This window comes from Sminthopsis crassicaudata, chromosome 2, assembly GCF_048593235.1.
Source record: "Sminthopsis crassicaudata isolate SCR6 chromosome 2, ASM4859323v1, whole genome shotgun sequence".
Lineage (NCBI taxonomy): Eukaryota > Metazoa > Chordata > Mammalia > Dasyuromorphia > Dasyuridae > Sminthopsis > Sminthopsis crassicaudata.
This window is the reverse complement of record NC_133618.1, coordinates 471,824,792-471,848,494: the sequence shown is the minus strand read 5'-3', so window position 1 is coordinate 471,848,494 and position 23,703 is coordinate 471,824,792. Positions and strand designations below refer to the sequence as shown.

The following is a 23,703-nucleotide window of genomic DNA, read 5'->3' as shown; positions in this document are numbered from 1 at the left end:
ACAGGAATGCAGATAAACATGACATTCTTGCAGCAAGAGGACAATACCTTTCTGAGGATGGCAGGTGTATTTATAGCATCATCTAAATAACCAAAATGCTGAACATATATGCTTTTAGAAAGGAAAATGTATGCCCCAATTAAAAAAACATATCTCCATGAAATTTACCTTTCTAAAGAGACCCTTATTTTTCATGATAACCTACATTATCTCCAAACCCATAATGCATTACTCCTCATAAAGACAAAGTAGGGATTCCAATTTTCACATGCCCATGAAGACTATAGTAGGGTTCCAATTTTAATATACCCATCTCCATGAAAGAATCCAAAATCCATATGATACTCATGTCAAGGAAATTACTGTTTCCATGAAATTGCTCTCTCTATAAAAGAAATCCCATCTTCATCAATCCTTACAACTATGAAAACCCACAACATTATTTTTTGTTTGATGTCCTCAGTAAAAAAAGAAAAAAAATCAGAAGAATTTTGTGTCTAACAAAGAAAAATTTTTGCCCTCAAGGAATTTATAGTCTATCTTTAAAAAAGCAGATTTTCCTGGTTTCTGAAACTAGAATTCTGGGTGAGGTAAATCTTGGCAGGTATGGGTTAAATGGATTTGAGAACTTAGTTGAAACTTTCTGCTAATCTTGGCCTCTTTCCACTATTACTTCCCAAAAGGGAGACAAACCCCAGAGTTGGGATCCTGCTTTTCAAGCAGATTTCATTAGGAATGGTTCTCTAGACTGAGTTAATTAGCCTGATTTTAGTTGTCACCCTGGGCTTATCCAACATTATTAAGATAGACCGTTGGGAGTCCCATCTAACCAGACTCCCTAGGTTGCCTTCATACCTCATTAATAACTTTTAACAAGATAGCTGTTCATTAAAAGAGTTAAGTTGTTTTATAGCCTCAGGAGTCATGGTGTAAGCTGGGGATAGCAAGCAATGGTGATTACAAAGAATCTGAACATGGCAAATCTTTTTTGTGTGTATCTCAGTTTTAGCTGGTACCCAGCAGAGACTAAATTTTGCTCCATGTCCATCGCCATTGGCACCTCAGTTCACATATTTGAAATAACAAGAATCCAACTTAGTTCATTTCTTCCAGCAAGCTAAGCTTCCCACCATCATAATAAAGTCTAGACCCTCTTTGAAGCTCTTTGTACTGGCTGATGCTAGGTTTGAGAGAGAGAGAGGATAATCCAAATTGAGAGGTAGAATTAAGCTAGACAGCAAAGGACACTCAGAGATAATTTATCTGGGAAGGGAAGTCAGAAATGAGTTAAGGTAGGAAATTTCATCCATTTTATAGATAAAAAAATGGAGGCACAGAAAGGTTGTACTTTACCCAGAGTCACACAAGTCTAAATATATGAGGCAAAATTCAAACTCTCAAGGTTTAAATTCTATGTGTTTAAATATCTAGCAGCTTAGAGAGAAAGTTAACCATCAGATTGGAATTTGAATCCATATCTCCTGCCTTTAAACTTGTGTAAAACTTCTTAATTCAGCATTCACTTCTCTCCATAATCTTGTTCCACTCTTTTTTGTTGTCTTTTTCCAATCAATCTGAGAAATATTAACTATATAACCTGTCCCTTTGTTTATACTGTTCAATATGTCTACAATTCCCTCTTTTTTACTTCAGTCTGTTTAATTCTTGACCATCCTTTGCAATCCAACTCAAACTCCTTACATCTTGGATATTGATCATTAAAGATTTTTTTGCATTGTGAAAGATCTTGGATTTCACAGAGTATTTTGTTTGTACTACTTTTGTACACTTACACATTATTTAATATTATACTTTCTCCATATTTGAATTTTCCTATTGATAAACAATAAATTCTATGAAGATAAGGATAATATTTTATCTAGACTTTCCATTTCAATCAGCACCTAGGACACTGTTCTATGCACATGTTTGAATGAACGAAAGGAAGTCATCCTAGAAGGGAATGTCTAGAGTATTTATCAGGAATTTTTCTCTTATCTTGTTCTTTTCAAAACCTTTATCAATTATTTTGAGGGGGACAGATTGCATGATTATCATTTTTAAAATACAGAGCTAGATGTGGTCACTAATATTATATTCAAGAGAAAAAATATAAAAGGTTTTGTGATGAAGATGCAAAAGGTGAGATGAAAAGTTAAAAGAATAAATATAAAGTATTAAATTTAGATTATTGCATTTATTTTTAAATTATACTGTACAAGAGAGAAATGGCTTGACAGCAGTTTAGATGAAGAAGTCTTGAGTTGAAATAAACAATATAAACCACTTATCTAGGGTGATATAGTCTCTATAAAAGCCAATTAATCTAAGGCTGAAAAAATGGAATTATAAATATGAGAATAAAGTAGTTTGATATTTCCACTGTCCTCTGTATGGTCTATCATTTCCATTTCTTGAAACTAAATTTTAATGAGAAAACTGACAAAATGGAAAATGTTCTTAGTTACTGAAGAGTCATGAAATCATAGCATGTGAGAAATGGTGAGATAACTGCGGATGTTTAGTTAAAAACCTTAAGGATTTTCCCATGAAAGAGAGTATATATTTATTTTGTGTGCAAAACCAAGACAGAATGGGAATTACATGAAGAATTTATGTCAGTATGAAGTAGAAATTTATAATGATTCCACTCAGGACCTACTTAACATCCATTGAGTACATACTAACATAGGAACTAGAGGTAAAAAGGATGAAAAATGATTCAGTCATTGATTGTCTTTTGTGTGTTTATAGTCTAACAAGAGTAAACATGGACATAGAACTTGATCTAAGATTTGAATGAAAAGAAGAATTTTAACAGATAATAGCATGGATAAAATACATTCTAGTCATAGAGGATGCACAAATGTATGGAAATAGGGGAGTACATGAAAACAAGAAATAGCAAGTCATTTTATTTAGTTGGAACTCAATCACTAAGTATAGGACAGAAGTAGAATGAGCTATAGCTAGAAGTGACATTGTTCCTTTTTCTGAAGCCAAATTATGGGAAGAATCATAAATTCTATATTAAGGAGTTTGTAATTTATCCTATGGGTAGAACTTCCCATCTATCAGACTGACAAAGATGACAAAAGAAAAAAATGACAAATGTTGGAGGGCTACTACAAGACAGGGACACATTGGTGGTGATGTGAACTGGTTAAGTCATTCAGGAAAAAATTTGTAACTAAGCCCCCAAAGTCACTAAACACTATATGTCTTTTAATTCAGTAATATTACTCCAAGTACTATACCCCAAAGAAATCAGAGAGAGAAGGGGAAAAAACTATATTTATTAAAATATTTATAGCAATTCTCACTGTTGTAGCAAAAAACTAGAATGAAAGCAATTAGGGAGTGGTTGAATTAATTATGGTTCATGAATGTCATAGTTATTCAATCATTTTTGGTCATGTTCAATTGTTCATGACCCCATTTGAGGCTTTCTTGGAAAGATCTGGGGTGATTTGCTGTTTCCTTATCCAGCTCAATTTACAGATGAAGAAATTGAAGCAAACAGGATTAAAGCGACATGTCCAGGATAACACATCTAGTAAGTGTCTGAGACCAGATTTGAACTCAAAAAGGTAGTCTTCCTGACTCTAGGCCTAGCACTCAATCCACTATACCACCCATACCATAGGTAATAATAAAAACAAAACAAAACAGTGTTTAGATCTTTGAAAGATTTGAAACATTGGGAGATTTATATGAAGTGATGCTGAATGAAGTGAACCAGGGACCAGGAAAATAATTTAAACAGTAACAACATTATAAAGATGAAAGGAGGCAGAATCAAAATGGGTAAAGGCAGTAATTCACCCAACCTCTCCCACTAAAACCACTCCAAAGTCCTTTAAATAATGAGTCTAAACAAACTTTAGAACATCAGAAAATCCAAAAAGACAGAGTAGAATATTTGCTGGCCAAAGACAACTTAGAAGCTCAGCAGAAAAAGTCTGTGACACCAAGGTGGGAGTTTGGCATGCAGTCCTGGTGCAGGCTGCAACCAGCACAGCCTCATTCCCAGCTCTGGGCCCCAGTGTCAGCTAAGTAACTAAGTGTCTGAATCAGAAGCAGTAATGGTGGCTTCCAGACCTCTCAGCCCAGAATTGCCAAAGAGGAGTTGGAAAGTCAGCAGAAAAGGTCTGTGGAGCCAGGGTAGAAGTCCAGCATGCTGCCTCAGCATAGGCTGCACCATTGCAGCCCTGGCCTCAGCCTCAGCCCCAGTGTCAGCAAGGTAGGACCTCTAAATCAGCAGTCCAGGGACTAGGGAAAACTAGGAAGGTTATTGGAAAGGGTCTGTGGCAACAGGGTAGAAGTTGGGCATGTAATACCAGTCCTAACCCCAGCCATTAGAAAAGCAGAACTCTGTTGCTTTAACACACCAGATCTGACATCTACAGTGGGGTGGGGACACTCATAACAATGGTAGGGTAGAAAAGAGTAATTTGTGACCTGAAGGAACTTCAAAACCACTTGCACAAAATCCCTAAAGCTTGAGACAATGTACCTTCACCCTGAAAACAAAGCTCTATTTTAATAGAGTTAAAAGTCAAGTAATAGGCTAAAAACCAACAAAAACAACAACCAAGAAGAAGATTTTTCTGACCATAGAAAGTTATTATGATGGCAAAGAAGATCAAAATACACACTCAGAAGATGATCACAGTCAAAGCTCCTACATCCAAAGCCACCAAGAAAAATAAAAATTGGATTTAGACCATGGAAGGGCTCAAACTGGATTGTGAAAATCAATTAAGAGAGAGAGAGAGAGAGAGAGAGAGAGAGAGAGAGAGAGAGAGAGAGAGAGAGAGAGAGAGAGAGAGAGGAAAAATTAGGCAAAGAATTGAGAGTTGTACAAAAGGAAATACAAAAAGCTAATGAAGAGAAGAATTCCTTAAAAAGCAAAATTGGCCAGTTGGGAAAGGATATACAAAGCTCACTGAGAAAATAATGCCTTAAAAATTAGAATTAAAAAGCCAATTCCAATAGAGTTGTGATGGAGAGAGCCATCTGCATCCATGGGCACTGAATTTGGATTACAACATAATATCTTCACTTTTTTTTTGTTATTTGCTTGTTTGTTTTTTCCTCTCATTTTTTGCCCTTTTTGATCTGATTTTTTTTTTGTGTGTGTGTGCAGCCTGATAAATATGGAAATATGTTTAGAAGAATTGCACAAGTTTAACACATTGTATTACTTGCTATCCAGGAAAGGGGGGAGAGGAAAAGGAAGGAGAAAAATATGGAACACAAAATTTTAGAATGGTGAATATTGAAAACTTATCTGCATATATTGAAAAACAAAAAGCTATTATGAAAATTAGAATTGAGTAAATGGAAGCTAGTGACTTTATGAAAAATCAAGATACAATAAAGCAAAAAAAGAAAAAATGTAAAATATTTCATTGGAAAAACATTGACCTGGAAAACGGATTCAGGAGAGATAATTTAAAAATTATTGATCTATCTGAAAGTCATGATCAAAAAAAAGAGCCTGGATATCATCTTTTTAAATTTTTTGTTAAAACTTTTTATTTTCAAAATATATGCATGAACAATTTTTCAAAAGTAGCTCTTGCAAAATCTTGTGTTCCAATTTTCCTCTCCTTCCCCCCTACTCCTTCCCCTAGATGGCAAGTAATCCAATATATGTTAAACATGATTTAAAAAATGTGTTAAATTCGATATATGCATACATGTTTATACAATTACATTGATGCATAAGAAAAGTCAAATTGAAAAGGGAAAAATGAGAAAGAAAATAAAATACAAGCAAACAACATCAAAAAGAGTGAAAATGCTATGTTATAAACCACACTCAGTTCCCACAGTCCTCTCTCTGAGTGTAGATGGCTCTCTTCATCACAAGATCTTTGGAACTGGACTGAATCATCTCATTGTTGAAAAGAGCTATGTCATCAAAATTGATCATCATGTAATCTTCTTGTTGACATGTACAATGATCTCTTGGTTCTTCTCATTTCACTTAGCATCAGTTCATGTAAGTCTCTCCAGCCTCTTTGAAATCATCCTGCTGATCGTTTCTTATAGAATAATATTCCATAACATTCATATGCCATAACTTATTCAGCCGTTCTCCAACTTCACTGAGTTTCCAGTTTCTTGTCACTACAAAAGAATGGCTGCCACAAACATTTTTGTCCATGTGGGTCCCTGTCCCTCCTTTAAGATCTCTTTGAGATATAAGTCCAGTAGAAACACAGCTGGATCAAAGGATCTGCACATTTTGATGGCCCTTTGGCGATAGTTCCAAATAATTCTCCAAAATGGCTGGATCAGTCTGGACATTATCTTTCAAGAAATTATTAAGGAAAACTGTTCTGATATTCTAGAACCAAAGGGTAAAATAGAAATTGAAAGAATTCACCAATTACTTCCTGAAAGAGATACCAAAATGAAAACTCCCAGGAATATCATAGCCAAATTCCAGAACTCCCAGGTCAAGGAGAAAATATTGCAGTCTTCCAAAAAAAAAAAAAAAAAAAAAAAAAAAAAAAAAAACAGTTCTAGTGGAGATATAGTCAGGATGACACAAGATTTAGCAGCTTTTACATTAAAGGACCAGAGTGCTTGAAATATAATTATAATATTCTGGAGAGCAATGGAGCTAGGATTACCATCAAAAATCATCTATTCAGCAAAACTAAATATAATCCTTCACATGAAAAGGTAGATATTCAATGAAATAGAGGATTTTCAAGCATTTGTAATGAAAATATAAGAGCTGAATGAAGATTTGATTTTCAAATACAGATTCAGGAGAAGCATAAGGAAGCAATCAGGAAAGTGATATCATAAGAGACTTAATTAGGTTAACCTGAAAAGTCCTCTTAGGCATCCAGCTCCCCTTTTGGAACATACAAATGGTACAATACTGATCTTAGAGTTGGAAAGACCCACCTTCAAATTCAGCCTCAGATATTTTCTAGCTGTGTCATTTAACCCTGTTTGCCTCAGTTCCCTCATCTGAAAAATGAGCTGAAGGAGGAAATTGCAAACTGTTCTAGTATCTTTACAGAGAAAACCCCAAAAAGAGGTCACAAAGAGTCAAACATAATTGGAAAAATGACTAAAATACAGCAAAACATATCCTAAATTATTCATTTATTGTCTGATCCTCATTTAATGTTTAATTGCTTGGTGACATTTTATTTTACTTTAGTTTCAATTTTGTATAGCTTGTCTCCCTAACAAAACTATAAATTCCTTAAGGAAAGAAATCGATTCTTCTTTACAGACAAAACCATATCTTGGTACAGTGGGAAGAATGATTAGACTTAAGAGTGAGAAGGTCCCTAAATTTAAATCCCATCTCATGCTTTCTCAGTTGCCTCATCTTTTATTTATTTGTTTGTTTGTTTACTTATTGATTGATTTTTTTTTCCTGAGGCAATTGAGGTTAAGAGACTTGTCTAGGGTCACACATTTAGGTGTTAAGTGTCTGAGATCAGATTTGAACTCAGGTCCTCCTGACTATCAGGGCTGGTGCTCTATCCACTGCGCCACCTAGCTGCCCCTTTCTCATCTCTTAAATAAGAATTATGCTACCTGCCTCAAAGATTATTGTGACAGACCCATTAAACCCCATATAAAAGTAAGTTATTATAATTCTATATCTGTTACAATCCTGAGCCTAATTCTGAGTATAGGCTTGGAGCTTATTTGATAATGGAGTCATTCCTATATGTCTGTAACTTCTGGTTTCTCTTTCTGCCCTCCACTGTATGTACATTTTTTCCTATTGTATGACTTCATCTTGTTGGCTTTTGGCATTTCTCCTTATTTCCCAAAAGAGGTGGTCAGAGGGAAAGTCAAATCTCCCTGAGGGAGAAAACTAGAGTGAAGGAAGGCTAAAATACCCTGGAGAAAAAGGTAGGTGCTTATCACTCTCTAGTCCCTGAGGACAAAGATTAGAGAATCCCAGGTGCAAATTAAGAGCCTGGAATTTCTTCGGAAGAGTGAGATCATACTTGCCTAATAGCTCCAGTCTTTCATCTTATCTGTTTCTAAGGCTGGGCCTAGCCTGAGTTTGTTGTGCCTACTTTCCCCAATCCCTGGCTGTCATAGATCAGCTTCAGGAAAGTAAAATGCCTTTTCTCCAGGCTGTGGATCCAGAAGCCTAATAGCCACACAAGGACACAAGGAAATGCAATAGATTAAGTCCATAGCTGATCAAGGAAAAACTTCTCATAAAACCAGGTAATAATCAGAATAAGGAGGGATAGGTTGTTCAAGGGTACTTGGTCAGATTCAGGTGTCCAATCAGAAAAGATTTAAACAGGACTTTTTAAGAATAGAAATTCTACCAATCTTCTTATTGGGCCAACTGAAGTTGGTTTTTTGTTTGTTTGTTTTAGGTCTCAGTTAACTTCTGGGGGATAAAGGGTATCTGAAACATTTAGGTCACTAAAATCACCCACATTCCCTCTAGTGCCATCCTTCCAGAAAAGCCCAGATTAGGAGAACTCCTGAAGTCCCTCTAGAATAGATATATTCTCCCCCCATCTTTGGTTTACTCATCAGTAAAAAGAAGAAGACAACTCTATTTATCAGGTGCTGGGTATAAATCATTAATAAGATAGTTTAGATGGAAGTTTGCCTTAGATGAGGAAAGGTTTATGACAAGGGAAATGGAAGATTCATTGGATAGAAATAGTCTTTAGTTGGGGTAAAAGGGGCAATTTAAGGGAACAATTGGTTGAAGAAAAGTTCCAGTAGACTAAGTCATGGTATTTCTTTAGAAAAAAATAGGAAGCAGCCAAAATGGTTTGAACTCTAGCTCTCCTTCTCTAGCTGTCCCTAGCTATTTCATGAGGTCTATGACCAATCATTTTCATTTTCTTTTTTTTTAATATTTTTTTCTATTTTTTTAAAGAAAAGGGACAATTATTTAAGATTTCAACTAGAAAATAATTATTAAAAGTCACAAAATATGATACTGACTAGATGTAAGTAAATTCTTAGGCAATAACTTAAATAGACCAAGACCTATGTATTTATAACATAAAATATATCAGCATATATTCTATATGTATATAAATATGTTTGTATTTATCTAGCTAAGCAAGTAGAATTATGATAGCTTTATACTTTGTTTATATTTTTGTCTATGTAGATAATACATTTCACAAATTTGTCAGACTCTTACAAGATGCAAAGTAACATATTAGACACAGAAAAATATAAAAATAAGACCAGTTCTGTCAACAAAGAGATTACAATCTAGTAAGAAAAAAGGAAAACAAGTATGTAAGTTATTGTAACACTTCAAAAAAGAATATATAAGGGAAATATGAGGGAGTAGGATAGGAAAAGACAGTGTAATAAAGAGAGAGAGATTATCTGTAGCCAAAATTATTAAATAAGGCTTCCTACTAAGTAGAATCAACGTGAGGAGATACAGGAAGTGGTATGGAAGTCTGCTTTATACAAAATATTTCAAAAAAGCTTATCTGCTAAAACCTAGGGAAAACAGGGATGCAATACAGATTTTCAGTGCTGAGGAAGAATTCACAAAATAATCAGATATGGGGAGTGAGAGAAAAGAAAGAGGCAAGGTGCTTCCCATTCTACAAACTACAAACCTAGATAGAATGGCCATTGCCTAGTCAGAAATAAGGAAGAGGAAAATTTAGACTAAAAGATTATAAATTCTATTTGCATGTGAATTTCAGATAATTGGTTACTGAGGCAGATATAGTCACTCAAAAGTTCATAATGCAGGATTACCAACAGAATAGAGATTAGGAATAGATATACATCTGCATACAGATTACACCACCCAATTCGTACTTTTGGAGACACAAACTGAGTTCGACAAATAGTGATACAGCAAAAGTTCTATATCTGCAGGGAGAAAACTGAATGGCCAATCATTTTCTACCACTACGGTAGAGGGTCACAGTCAGTAAGGAAACTCTGGGTAAAATATAAGACTTTTCAGCTCAGAAGGAACCTGCTAAAAATGTCTAGTTCTGCTCCCCATTTTCCCTAAGGGATCTCAGCCTTCCTGAGAAGTCAGGGGGTGGTGACAACCTGTGTTGAGATTGAAGCAGATGATAGCAGGTGGAAGAGTGATTCCAGGTGACAAACTACATAGAATAGCAAGCTGTTTATGCTTGCTACATGCAAGTGTTTTTGCTACATTATATAAAGGGGAAAGTCCTTGAAATAAATGGACTCCATTTTCCCACCATCCTCAGGAGTCCTGCCTCATCACATCTCCACTAGGAAAGTAGGATATTTTAATTATCCCAGTGTGGGGGCTCTAGAAAGCAATGATATGTTTTGTCACCCCAACCTGGGGGCTCTTGAAAGCAGGACACAATAACTACTAGATATATACTGACTTTTTTAACATATCGCATGACAAAAAAAAAAAAAAAAAAATCCTTGCCCAAAGCAAAAACATAAGTGGAATGATTTTTATTTTTTTTAATTCTACAACTTAACTAAGATGAAATATTGAGGTACAATTGAAGTATAATATGAGAAGAGTTTAAAAGCATGTAATTTTGAATTATTCTTTTTAAAATTAAATTCATCCAAACATTGAGATCCAGATATTTTGTTTGGCATTGGTTCTAGGATTAATGTGACTCCAGTCAAATCCCAGTATCCAATAGCCTTTCTCAGGTTTAAAAAAATAAAAATTCCCATTCTTTGAGATGGAACTCTCATTACAATTGTCTCTCATCAAGGAAAGGTTGTTGCCAGGTATTGGTTACTTCTTTTATGCTAGGTGGGGGGGAAAAAAAGAGGTTTTAAAAGATCAAGTGCTACTTTTGGCCAATTCTTTTTCTTCCTTACCATTGGGATCAGAAGACTTTGAAGGAGAATCTGAGACTGGTGATTTTGCACAGTCCTCTCTCATTTCAACCTAGTTTGGTTGAATATCATAGCATCATTTCCTTAAAGTTGTAGTCCTCTTCAAGAACAAAGTACAGTCTCTGTGAGTAGAAGTAGGAGCTGCCCCACAGGGAATTCAACTGAAACTGGCCAGCTGGACAAAACAACTGTTTTTTTTTTTTTTCTTTTCTTTCCTGTCTTTTCTTTTCCTTTTTCCTTTTCTTTTGTTCCTTTTCTTTTTTCTTCCCTATATCTACATAGGCATCATAACCTTACCTATGATTGCTCTGCCCCCAAAAATATAAATTTTGATTACTAAAACCTCCCAGGATATCTTGGAGTTTATGGGCTAGACTATGAGTTAAGCCCAAATTACTCTGGCTCTCACTGATTGACCAGCAATAAGTCTGAGGCCAAGCCCCACATAGTCATTGTCTGGGTCTTAATTGACTCAGAATAAAAGTAAATGGCAGTTGTTTGTTTTGGACAAAAATCCTGATGATCATCCCTGTAACGTCTGCACTAGCTCTCTGGAGGATTTCACTACCAGCCCAAGTCCTTGATCTTAGCAGAGGAATAAAGAGGCAGGACTCATGTGGATAGTCAAAAATGAAGTCCATTTATTCCAAATTCTCTCAGCCTTATATGCCCTAATTCCCTTATATAACTATAGCACACTGTGCATGCACTAATTATATACTGTGCAGGCAGTACCACATACACAACTTGCTATTGTGTGTAGATGTCTCTTTGCCACTTGGTATAACTCTGTTTTAATTACAACACAGATTATCACCACCCCCTGACTTCTCAGGAAGGTCAGAGCCTATAGGTGGGATGGGAAACCAACACAAACACTGTCAGCAGGGTTTCTTTTACTGGACTAAAGGGTCTTATACCTCGCCCAGGGTTCTCCACTATCTGTGGTCCTTAATATTTTCCCTCCCAGACTGATTTTTGTGAGTAGGTAAAAGAGGCCATTCTTGGCCTCATTTCTCAATTAGTCTTAAGCACTGCTTGGTCACTATTTCAGTCAAACTGTGACTTATCAAAGACATTAGTTTAAAGTGGCCAAGGTATCCTATTGCATCCAGGGCCATCTCCAATTGTCCTAATTAATATCTTGCCAGATGGCTCTGGAGGGGAAATTGAGGCAGGTGATCTTGCATAGCCCTTCCTCACTTAAATCTGATTCACTTGCATGACAATAGCATTACCTCCCTGATTTCATTTCCTTCTCAAGAACAAAGGCCCAACAATAATATCAATATGTACAAGAAGATATCTAAACATTAAAGTATCAGTAAAAGTTCACATTCTTACAGTTACAGATTCATCTGGAGTTGGGAGGGATATTCAAAGTCATGTAATCCAATTTCCTCATTTTATAATAAAGGAAACCAAGTTGAGAGAAGTTGCAGAGCTGAATAAAGTGACACCGAAAATAACAGAATCTGAATTCAAACTCAGGCCATGTCACTGTAGGTTCAGAGCTTTTCCTGTGCTTTTATTGTGGTACAGATAGTCATTAAATGTGTTCCTTAAATTCCCACTGTGGTATCTAGCATAAAATAACTAGCAGAGTATCTAGCATAAAATAACCTCTATATAACTGTTAGTTGCAGCAACTGCTATTGTATTCCTCCTCCTCACTGGGTTGTCTTGGTTAAGGAAAAACTGAGCAGAGGAAATTTTTTATCAAATCTTTACCTCAACAAGGGGATTTCAGGGTAACAGCAGAATACGTGGCCAATGTGATACATCTTTCACTGTGCAATGGGAATGGACAGATATTTCAGTCCTGTGCCTGTGTGGATTTGAGGACCTAGTATCCCCTCAGAAGTGAATTATTGGGCATGGCTGTTCTCATTAAACATCTCTCTCTTTTGAACTCTTTTAAAGAAATTGTGGGAAGGGTTCTAAAAGTAGTGGAGGATGAGATACTCTCTAATGCAGAAATTCTTAATCTTTTATGTGTCATGGACCCCTTCTTCCCTGGTGAAGCCTATGGACCTCTTCCCAGAATAATATTTTTAAATGCATAAAATCTATAGGGTTATAAAGGAAACCAGTTAAATTGAAACAGTTGTTTTTTGTTTTGTTTTGTTTTGTTTTGTTTTTGTTAATTCATTTTTCAGTTGTGTCCAATTCCCTGGAACTTTATCTGGGGTTTATCTTGGCAGAGATACTGGAGTAGTTTGCATTTCCCTTTTCAGTTCATTTTATAAATGAAGAACCTGAAGCAGAGTTAAGTGACTTGTGTAGAGTCACGTTGCTAATAAATATCGAGATCAGATTCTAATCCATGAAGACAGTCTTTCTGGGTGCAAATCCAATGCTCTATTGAAATGAAGACAGATGGAAGTTAAATTACTTGCCTAGTAAGTATCTTAGGCTGGGTTTTAACTAAAGTCTTCCTGATTCTGGGCCTGGCACTCTTTCACTTGTGCCACCTAGCTATTTCCAAAACACAGTTACCAAAATAATTTTAAAAAGAAAAAAGGCAGACCATAGAGCCCAGGTTACATCCAAATGAAAATATATTTCACCCAGGGTGATGCTGTCTTTCCTCAACAATACGATAGTAGATAGAATAGTGGGCAGAAAGACCTGAATTTCAGTCCTGCTTCAGATGCTTACTGGCTATGTAACTTTGAGCAGGTGACTTAATCTCTTTCAGACACAGTTTCCTCATCTCCAAAATAGGAATAATTATATTAATAATAATTAATATTTCTATAGTACTCTATGGTTTGAAATGGATCAAATTAGATTATATTACATATAATATATCCCAAAACTCTACTAAAATTTAAAATTGTATAACATTGAAACACTTTGCAAATGTTAGATATAATTACTATTGCCTACATTCTTCCTTACTCCTGGAATGCCTTTTACGCACTATAATTATTACCACAAATAGAGTATTGTGTTCAATTCTAAATGCTATGTTTTAGTAAAAAGGTTAAAAAACTGGAGTATTTCCAAAAGAGAGTGAACATGATGATGAGAAAACTGGAAACTGTGGATTATTTGAAGAAACCATGATGTTTAATCTGGAAAAGAGCAAGGTGGGAGGGCAAATAATAAATGTATTCAAATGTCTGAAAAGACAATTATATGGAAATGGGAATAAACTTATTTTGCTTGATCCCCAAAGGAAGACTATTCAACATTTCAGTAATTGCCAAGAGACAAAGTTTTAATTCAGTTTAATTTAATTTAATTTTGATTCAGAAAGACATTTTAATACTTTAATATTAAGGCTTTCCAAAAATGTAATGGACCATTTCTATGACTCTAAGAATGAGCAGTATGATCACTTGTAAGAGATTTTGTATTGGGGATTCTTTTTTTTAATTAATTTTATAATTACAATTTTTTGACAGTGCATATGCATGAGTAATTTTTTTTCAACATTATCCCTTGTATTCATTTTTCCAAATTTTCCCCTCCCACTCTCTACTCCTCCCCTAGATGACAGGCAATCCCATACATATTAAATGTGTTACAGTATAACCTAGATACAATATATGTGTGTAAAATCAATTTTCTTGTTGCACGGTAAGAATTGGATTCCAAAGATATAAGTAACCTGGGTAGAAAGACAATAGTGCAAACAGTTTACATTCAATTCCCAGTGTTCCTTCTCTGGGTGTAGCTGTTTCTGTCTATCATTGATCAACTGGAAATGAACTGGATCTTCTTTATGTTGAAGATATCCACTTCCATCAGAATATATCTTCATACAGTATTGTTGTTGAAGTGTATAGTGATCTCCTGGTTCTGCTCATTTCCCTCAGCATCAGTTGATGTAAGTCTCTCCAAACCTCTCTGTATTCATCCTGCTGGTCATTTCTTACAGAGCAATAATATTCCATAACCTTCATATACTATAATTTACCCAACCATTCTCCAGTTGATGGACATCCATTCATCTTCTAGTTTCTAGCTACAACAAAAAGAGCTGCCACAAACATTTTGACACATACAGGTCCCTTTCCCCTCCTCAGTATTTCTTTGGGATATAAGCCCAATAGCAGCAATGCTGGATCAAAGGGTATGCACAGTTTGATAACTTTTGGGGCATAGTTCCAAATTGCTCTCCAGAATGGCTGGATTCTTTCACAACTCCACCAACAATGCATCAGTGTCTCAGTTTTCTGTATTGGGGATTCTTAATAGCATTTAATTTAGCCTGGGATATTGAAGTCCTTTCAAAGTCTGAGATTCTTCAATCCATTACTGATGGGGGGAAAAAGGATATTGCTGTTCTCTTATGGTTTCTTTTGGAGTCTGGGAACTGTTATACAGAGTAATGGAACAAACATAGATTCTGGAGGCATATCATTTGATTCTATTTGTACTTTGAGCTCAGTTCATCAATGGACATGAAGGCATTAACTAGCTTGTTTTAAGTCACTTAGAGCTCTACATACTATGGTTTGAAGCAAGAGATAGCTTTTTATTTTCAAAATACATGTAAAGATAGTTTTCAACATTCACTCTTGTAAAACCTTGTGTTCCAAATATTTCTCCCTCCCTTCCTCTATAGCAAAACAGTAAGTAATCCAATATATGTTAAACATGAACAATTCTTCTTTACATATTTTCACATTTATCATAATGCACAAAAAAAAATCACATCTACTTTCCCTTCTGTTTCTATTATTTCTGGACAGTTCTCTTTGATAATTTCCTGTAAAATAGAATCTAGGCTCTTTTTTTGGTCATAGTTTTCTGGAAGTCCAATGATCCGGAGATTATCTCTCCTAGATCTATTTTCCAGGTCTATAGATTTTCCCAGTAAGTATTTGACGTTGTTCTCCAGCTTCTCATTTTTTTTTGTTTTGTTTGACTGATTCTTGGGTTCTCTGTGAGTCATTCATTTCTATTTGTTCCATCCTGACTTTTAAGGAGTTATTTTCTTCTTTCACAGTTTTTAGTTCTTTTTGTAAATGCCCAATTTCGTTTTTAAATGAATTATTTTGCTCTATTGAATTTTTTTCCATTTCCCTAATTTTTTTTTTTGAGAATTATTTTCTTTTTCCAATTCAGAAATTCTATTTTCTTGAGACTTTTTTATCTTTTCCAATTCAGAAATCCTACTTTCCTGTGTTTTTTTAACCTTTTCTAATTCATAAATTTTGTTTCCCTGCATCTCCTGTGAATTCTTTATTTTTTCCAACTCCAATTTCAGGACGTTGTTGTTCTCTATCATAGCTTCCCTTTCCTTTCCCCATTTTTCTTCAATCTCCCTTAATTTTTTAAGAGTTTCTTCTAGGAGAGAGTTATGTGATGGGGGGCAGGAATCGTTCCCCTTTAGGTTGTTATCTGCTGACTCTCTGCTGTTAACTTCCTCGGGGTTGGATACCCGCTCTTTCTCTGTGTAGAAGGAATCTATAGTTTTTCTGGCTTTTTTGTTCATATTTAAAAAATCTTTTGGGGTCTGTCCCTGGGGTAGGAAATTATTTATTTACTTCTTTACCAGCTTCCTCCCAGACCAGATAGATGCAGCGGCCTCTGTGCCTGAGCTAAGAGAGAGCTCTGGGAGAGAGTTCCCCACCCCCTCCCTGGAAGTGCCTCAGAGGTGATTAGCACTGCTGTGCCCCGAGGGCGCTGAACAGTAAAGGCAGCACAAAGCCCAGCCTATGCTTCCCGGTGGGGCGTGGATGTCTGCAGCAGGTGACGTGAAAAGCCCCTGTGCTCAAACTGGAAGTGTCTGCCAGAAACCGTGGTCCCTAGTTCAAAGGTTCCGCTTCTCTGGGACTTCCTGGAGCTGAGTTCCACTCCCTCCAGCTAAACTAGGCAGTGTGTGTTGCCTTGGGCCGTATCTGCCCACTTGTCAATCTCTTAACTATTCTCAGGTGGGAGCTGAGGCCACACCCCCTGGTGCCGAGATCTGCTGAGTCACCTCCAGGATGGGGAAAATCTGAGTTTTTAGAGTATTTTAGCTTTCTCCTCTGAACTGTTAAATAATTAGCAGAGAAGAGCTAATAGTCTGTGCCAGATTCCTTTATCTCAGTGGCTTCTCTGATCCCAGAGCCCTTCCCAGCGCAATCGGCAGAGAATGCTAGCACCCAGCCGTCTGTGCTGGCCTGTCTTCTTCCTCCCCTGGGGACTGACCTTTTCTGTTGAAACTCCAGATTCTCTTCAGCTGGTAAGTCGTGCTTCCAGTCCTTGTGGTATCTATCAGTCCTGGGCTTATTCTGAGGCTGATTTATCTAATTGGTTGTGAGGGGGTGAGGACCTTTATAGAGTCATGTGTTTCTTCTCCGCCATCTTGGCTCCGCCCCTCATGCACAAAAAAAATCAGATCAAAAAGAGAAAAAATGAGAAACAAAACAAAAAGCAGGTAAACAACAAAAAAGGTGAAAAAATTATATTATAATCCACATTCCATCCCAACTGTCCTGTTTCTGGATGGAGATGTCTCTCTACATCACAAGTCTATTGCAATTGGCTTGAATTACCTCATTGTTGAAAAGAGCTACATCTATCACAATTGATCATCACGTAATCTTCTTGTTGCTATGTACAATGTTCTTTTGGTTCTAACTCACTTCACTTAGTATTAGTTCATGTAAGTCTCTCTAGATTTTTTCTGAAATCATCCTGCTGATCTATATATACAGATCAATGTATTGTTCTTAGAATAATATTATTCCATAACTTTCATATACCATAATTTATTCAGCCATTCCCCAACTGATGGCCATCCACTAGTTTCTGGTTCCTTCTCACTACAAAAAGGGTTGCTACAAACATTTTTGCACACTACATCTTAGTTTCTATATGTATAAAATGAGAGGATTGGAAGAGATGGTTTCTAGGGTTTCCCTTCCAGATCTAAACCTTATGAGCCTATGATCTTCTACTCACCTTGGAAATGATAATGCAATTGCTACAAAGAGTAAAGAAGTAAATATAGAATTCACAAGTCATAGCAATCCATATCAGCAGAAACAATCCATACAGGCAACTATAAGGGTTATATCTTCTCCCTTGCCACTTTTCCTCCAGTGCATAATAATCCCCACTTCCATGTTTCTTGGGAAAAGAGAGAATACATTTGGTGAATGTGAATTGACTTTTATCATTGAGGAGCTGGAAGTGTAGACTCCTGTTAGATTGGATAATGCTGGACAATATCCCTGAAGGATGTCAATTTGGCCTCCAGCTGGGAAATGACCAAAGGTGAGTTTCTTGGAATTTTAAAAATATATAAAGAAAGCTGTTATTACAGTATTGTTCTTGGATTCAAAGAAGAGTAGGAAATCTTCAATTAACTGTAGAAGAGGACCATGACATCAGACAGGTAATGCCATAACATGCAAATGAATTGGATCTGAGTGAAGAAAGGCTTGCAAGGTCACCTCCCTCACTTTCTTCTCCAAAGCTATGTGGTCCAGCAGAAAAACTGCTCCTCCTGAGTTCAAATCTGTCCTTAGACATGCACTAGCTATGTGACTGAATAAATCACTTAATCCTATTTGCCTCAGTTTTCTCATAAGTAAAATGAGCTGGAGATGATAATGGCAAACAGCTCCATTTCCCTTGTCAAGAAAACCTCAAAGGGGATCATGAAATGTCCAAAATGACCAAACAACAAACAACAACAATATAGTATCTAGAACTAGAAGGAATCTTAGAATCTGCAATCTAATCTAAAAATCTCATTTTATTTTTTTTTCCCTAAAGCTTTTTATTTTCAACATATATGCATGGATAATTTTTAACATTCACCCTTGAAAAACCTTGTGTTTCAAAATTTTTCCCACTCTTCACCCCACTTCCTCCCCTAGATGGCAAGTAATCTAACATATGGTAAACATGTGCAATTCATATATATATATATATATATATATATATATATATATATATATATATTCTTTGACCATTTACCAATTGGAGAATGGCTTGAATTCTTATAAATTTGAGTCAATTTTCCATATATTTTAGAAATAAGATCTTTAGCAGAAACTTTGAATGGAAAAAAATTTTCCCAGTGTATTGCTTCCCTTCTAATCTTGTTTGCCTTTGTTTTGTTTGTACAAAAACGTTTTAACTTCTTTAATCAAAAGTATCTATCTTGTATTCAATAATGTACTCCAGTTCTTCTTTGGCCATAAATTCCTTTCTTCTCCACAGATCTGAGAGGTAAACTATCCTTTGTTCTTCTAATGTCTTCATTCTTTATGTCTAAATCATGAACCCATTTTGGCCTTATATGGTGTTAAGTGTGGGTCAATTTCTGCCATATTAATTTCCAATTTCCCCAGCAGTTTTTGTCAAATAGTGAGTTCTTGTCACAAAAGCTGGGGTCTTACTACAGTCATTGACTATTTTGTCCTGTAAAGCTAATCAACTACTCTTCTTTCTTAGCCAGTAACAAATGGTTTTGATGACCATTGCTTTATAATATAGTTTATAATATAGTACAATATGTTACAGCTAGGCCATCTTCATTTGCATTTTTCTCATTAATTTCCTTGAAATTCTTGACTTTTTGTTCTTCCAGATGAACTGTTATTATTTTTTCTAGCTCTGAAAAATAATTTATTGGGAGTTTGATCTACTGAATAAGTAGATTGATTTAAGTAGTATTGTCATTTTTAGCTCAGTTTATGCAAGAGTACTTGATATTTTTCCAAGAGATTAGATATAACTTTATTTGTTTGGAAAGTATTTTGTAATTGTGTTCATATGATTCCTGAATTTGCCTAGGCAAATATACAAATTTTTGTATATTACCAACAAAGTTCTGCAGCAAGAGATATGAAAAGAATCCCCATTATATCTGGGGATAATTTGCTGTAATCTTTTTGCTAATATTTTATTTAAGATTTTTGCATCAATATTCATTAGGGAACTTTGTCTATAATTTTCTTTCTTTGTTTTGACACTACCTGGTTTAGGTATCAATACTATATCTGTGACATAAAAATAATTTGATAAGAGTTTTTTCTTTCCTTATTTTTCTAAATAGTTTGCATAATATTGGAATTAATTGTTCTTTAAATGTTTGGTAGAATTCACATGTTAATCCATTTGGCCATAGAGATTTTTTCTTAAGGAGTTCATTAATAGCTTGTTCAATTTCTTCTTCTAAAATGGGACTATTTAAGCAATGTATTCCCTCATCTGTTAATCTGGGCAATCTATATTTTTGTAAATAATCATCCATTTCACTTAGATTATCATATTTATTGGCATACAATTATTGCTATAATTTCCTCTTTATTGGTTGATAGTTTACCCTTTTCATTTTTGATACTAGCAATTTAATTTCTTCTTTCCTTTTATTAATCAAATTAATTAAAAGTTTATCTATTTTGTTGGGTTTTTAATAAAACTAGCTCTCAGTTTTCTAATATTTTATAAGTGTGGAATTAAGGCCAAGAGACATTAGGTAGTTTACCCAACATTACAGCTAGTAATAATTAGAACTGGTAATTGAACAGATACTCTTGAGTACAAATCTAGTATTACTACAGAAATCTCTGAGTACAAATTGTATAACAATGCCTCTTCATGACTGAGATTGTATATTATATCCAGTATCGCAGTTTATCAAGAGATGAGAAGAGTAGAGGTAGGGCCAGAGATTTTAAGAAAACCTCAGAAAGCAGACAGAGATAGGAAACTAGAAAAAAAGACTAAGTGTACTTAGGGGCCAGAAGAAGATCCCAATCACCTGAGCTGTAGAGGTATCTGAGTGGATCCATGTTTGTTTCCATTGTGATACCTTCAAACAACACTGCAGGTCAGACACACAAACACAAGGAAAACCAGAAAGAAATCAGGAAAATGAGATGAGTAAGAAATGAGGCCAGGATTCCTGGTTCAAAGGGACAAACCCCCTAAAATTTTTTTTAAAGAAGACTTAGTTTGGGGAGAAATAGAGGAGTTCTTTGTCCTATTCAAGATCATAACAAAATTGTTTTGGGATCTCAGGATAGGGAACATTTGATGATTTCAAGACTAGATTCATAGACTAGGGCATTAGGGAGCTATACTTGCAATAATCTAGTTAGGAGGTAAATAATCCATCCCCATTGAAGGTTGAATTGAACCATGAGGCAATCCTGGAAAGAAAACATTTGTAGAGATAGAGCTAGTCAGTGTTATGAGACCATCTCATTCAAGTGGAATTTACAACTATCCCATTGCTGTGCCATTCCAAGCCTAGGTGGACATTTTTGGTAGAGAATTCTGGGTCAGGAATCACCATTAAGGTGGAAATAGCGCAAAAGATTACAGAAAATAGGTTTTTTTCCCTCCTAAAACTGAAAATGAAAATCCACAAGCTTTGTAAACTATATATAACTGCTGGTGGGTAAAACACTAACCTATTCAACTATCTGTTAACTAATAATTATGTTATGTTAATCATTGCTGAAAGAGATTAAACAATTGGGTATAGAGAGTTATTGGTCATCAAGATGGCACAAGAGATATGCCAGCATCACCTGGAAAAAGCATACACTCATTGATGGTCCTTATCATAAAGTTGTTTAAATTTATTTTTACATAAATGTTATTTTAAAAAGATAACAATGATAACAAATATGCATAGTCAAGGAAGATACTTACATTGGTCATAACAAAAAATTAATGTCTACTTTTACATCTCAAGTGTGTTTTCTCCCTGCCAGGAGATAAGTAGTTTTCTTCATCATCAGTTCTCTAGGGGAAAAAAAAAAAAAAAAAAGAGATCATCATTACCTCATCAGTTTCCAGTTCTTTGCCACTGAAAAAAAAGAGATAACATAACTATTTTACAAGTATGGGTTCTTTTCCTCATTTTTGATTTGTTGAGGGTATAGCAGTAATATTGCTTTGGGAACATTATTCCAAATTGCTTTCCAGAAAGATGGAACAATTAACAACTATACCACCAATGCATTCATGTACCAGGTTTTCCATAATCTTTCTAACAATGGTCATTTTCTTTTCTTTTTTATTATTGTTCAGAGTTGCTTTAATTTATATTTTTAATCGTTTGGCTAATTTTTTCAGAAAGCTGTTGAAAGCTTGGATTTCTTCTTTTGAAAGCAGCCTGTTCAAATTTTTTGGGAGAAAAATGCATTTCAAAAAGCTTTTTTCTTTTCAAGGCATGACACATGGTGAACTATTCTTATGCTATATTTTTCCTCACATATTTTTCCTCTTGTATTTATTAATACAAGAGGAAGCATGGTATAATAAGCAAAGCAAGAATACTTTGGTTCAAGTCCTGATGGTTGGGTGACCCTAGATGTATAGCAATTGTTGATATTCATCAGAAAAGAAAGTCTGCTCATTGAAAGTTCCATCTATCAATGAGATCACAGGTTCCAGAAATGTAAAAGGAAAAAACCCCACTGGTAGATGCCTTGTCCCATAATGTGAACTAAAACAATACTATGGAAGGGGGGGGGGGCACAGATAGTCTTCGTACAGGCAAGTTGGTGAAGTCATGATAACTTGGTGAAGTCATGAAGTCATGGAAACCAATAGCTATACTTTTTTTTTAAAGGAATTTACAGTATATTGTATACATGTATACATGGAGAGCAATCTGGAATTATGCCCAAAAAGTTATCAAACTGTGCATACCCTTTGATCCAGCAGTGTTTCTACTGGGCTTTTATCCCAAAGAAATACTAAAGAGGGGAAAGGGACCTGTATGTGCCAAAATGTTTGTGGTAGTCCTTTTTGTAGTGGCTAGAAACTGGAAAATGAATGGATGTCCATCACTTGGAGAATGGTTGGGTAAATTATGTTATAGGGAGGTTATGGAATATTATTGCTCTGTAAGAAATGACCAGCAGGATGAATTCAGAGAGGCTTGGAGAGACTTACATCAACTGATGCTGAGTGAAATGAGCAGAACCAGGAGATCACTATATACTTTAACAACAATACTGTATGAGGATGTATTCTAATGGAAGTGGATATCTAACTCACTTCCAGTTGATCAATGATGGACAGAAACAACTACACCCAGAGAAGGAACACTGGGAATTGAACGTAAACTATTAGCACTACTGTCCATCTACCCAGATTACTTATACTTTCAGAATACAATACTTAACATGCAACAAGAAAATTGGATTTACACACATATATTGTATCTAGGTTATACTGTAACACATGTAAAATGTATGGGATTGCCTGTCATGTAGGGGAGGGAGTAGAGGGAGGGAGGGGAATATTTGGAAAAATGAATACAAGGGATAATGTTATAAAAAAATTACTCATGCACATATACTGTCAAAAAATTATAATTATAAAATTAATAAAAAGGAAAAAGGAAAAAAAACACCTTCTGTTCCAACTTTTCCCCTCCTTCTCCCCAGCCCCTCCCCTACATGGCAGGTAGACCAATAGATGTTAAATATATTAAAGTATATGTTAAATGCAATATGTGTATATATATATATATTTACACAGTTATCTTTCTGCACAAGAAAAATCGGATTTAAAAGTAAGGTAAAAATAACCCGAGAAGGAAAAAAAAATGCAAGCAGAAAATAACAGGAGGAGAGGAAATGCTATGTTGTGGTCCACAGGGTGTACCTGGTTCTCTTCATTATTGAACAATTGGAACTGATTTGGTTCATCTCATTGTTGAAGAGAGTCACGTCCATCAGAATTGATCATCGTATAGTATTGTTGTTGAAGTATGTAATGATCTCCTGTTTCTGCTCATTTCACTCATCTGCTAAGTATTTTCAAAATTAGGTTATGAAAAATGAAAATCTGACTAAAAAGATAATGTCAAAAATGGAATTTGTCATTCTGTATATAGCTTGGGGTTTAGAAAGAGCCATTAAG

At 35.3% G+C, this 23,703-nt stretch overlaps 1 long non-coding RNA gene across 1 annotated transcript in view; it reads right to left on the bottom strand.

Moving 5' to 3' along the window:
* Positions 1-23,703, bottom strand: part of LOC141553626 (uncharacterized) — a 96,920-nt gene that overhangs the window by 38,567 nt on the left and 34,650 nt on the right. The window contains exon 2 of the long non-coding RNA XR_012485551.1: positions 21,478-21,570. This is a non-coding gene — a long non-coding RNA (uncharacterized LOC141553626). The remainder of the gene's footprint in view (positions 1-21,477; positions 21,571-23,703) is intronic.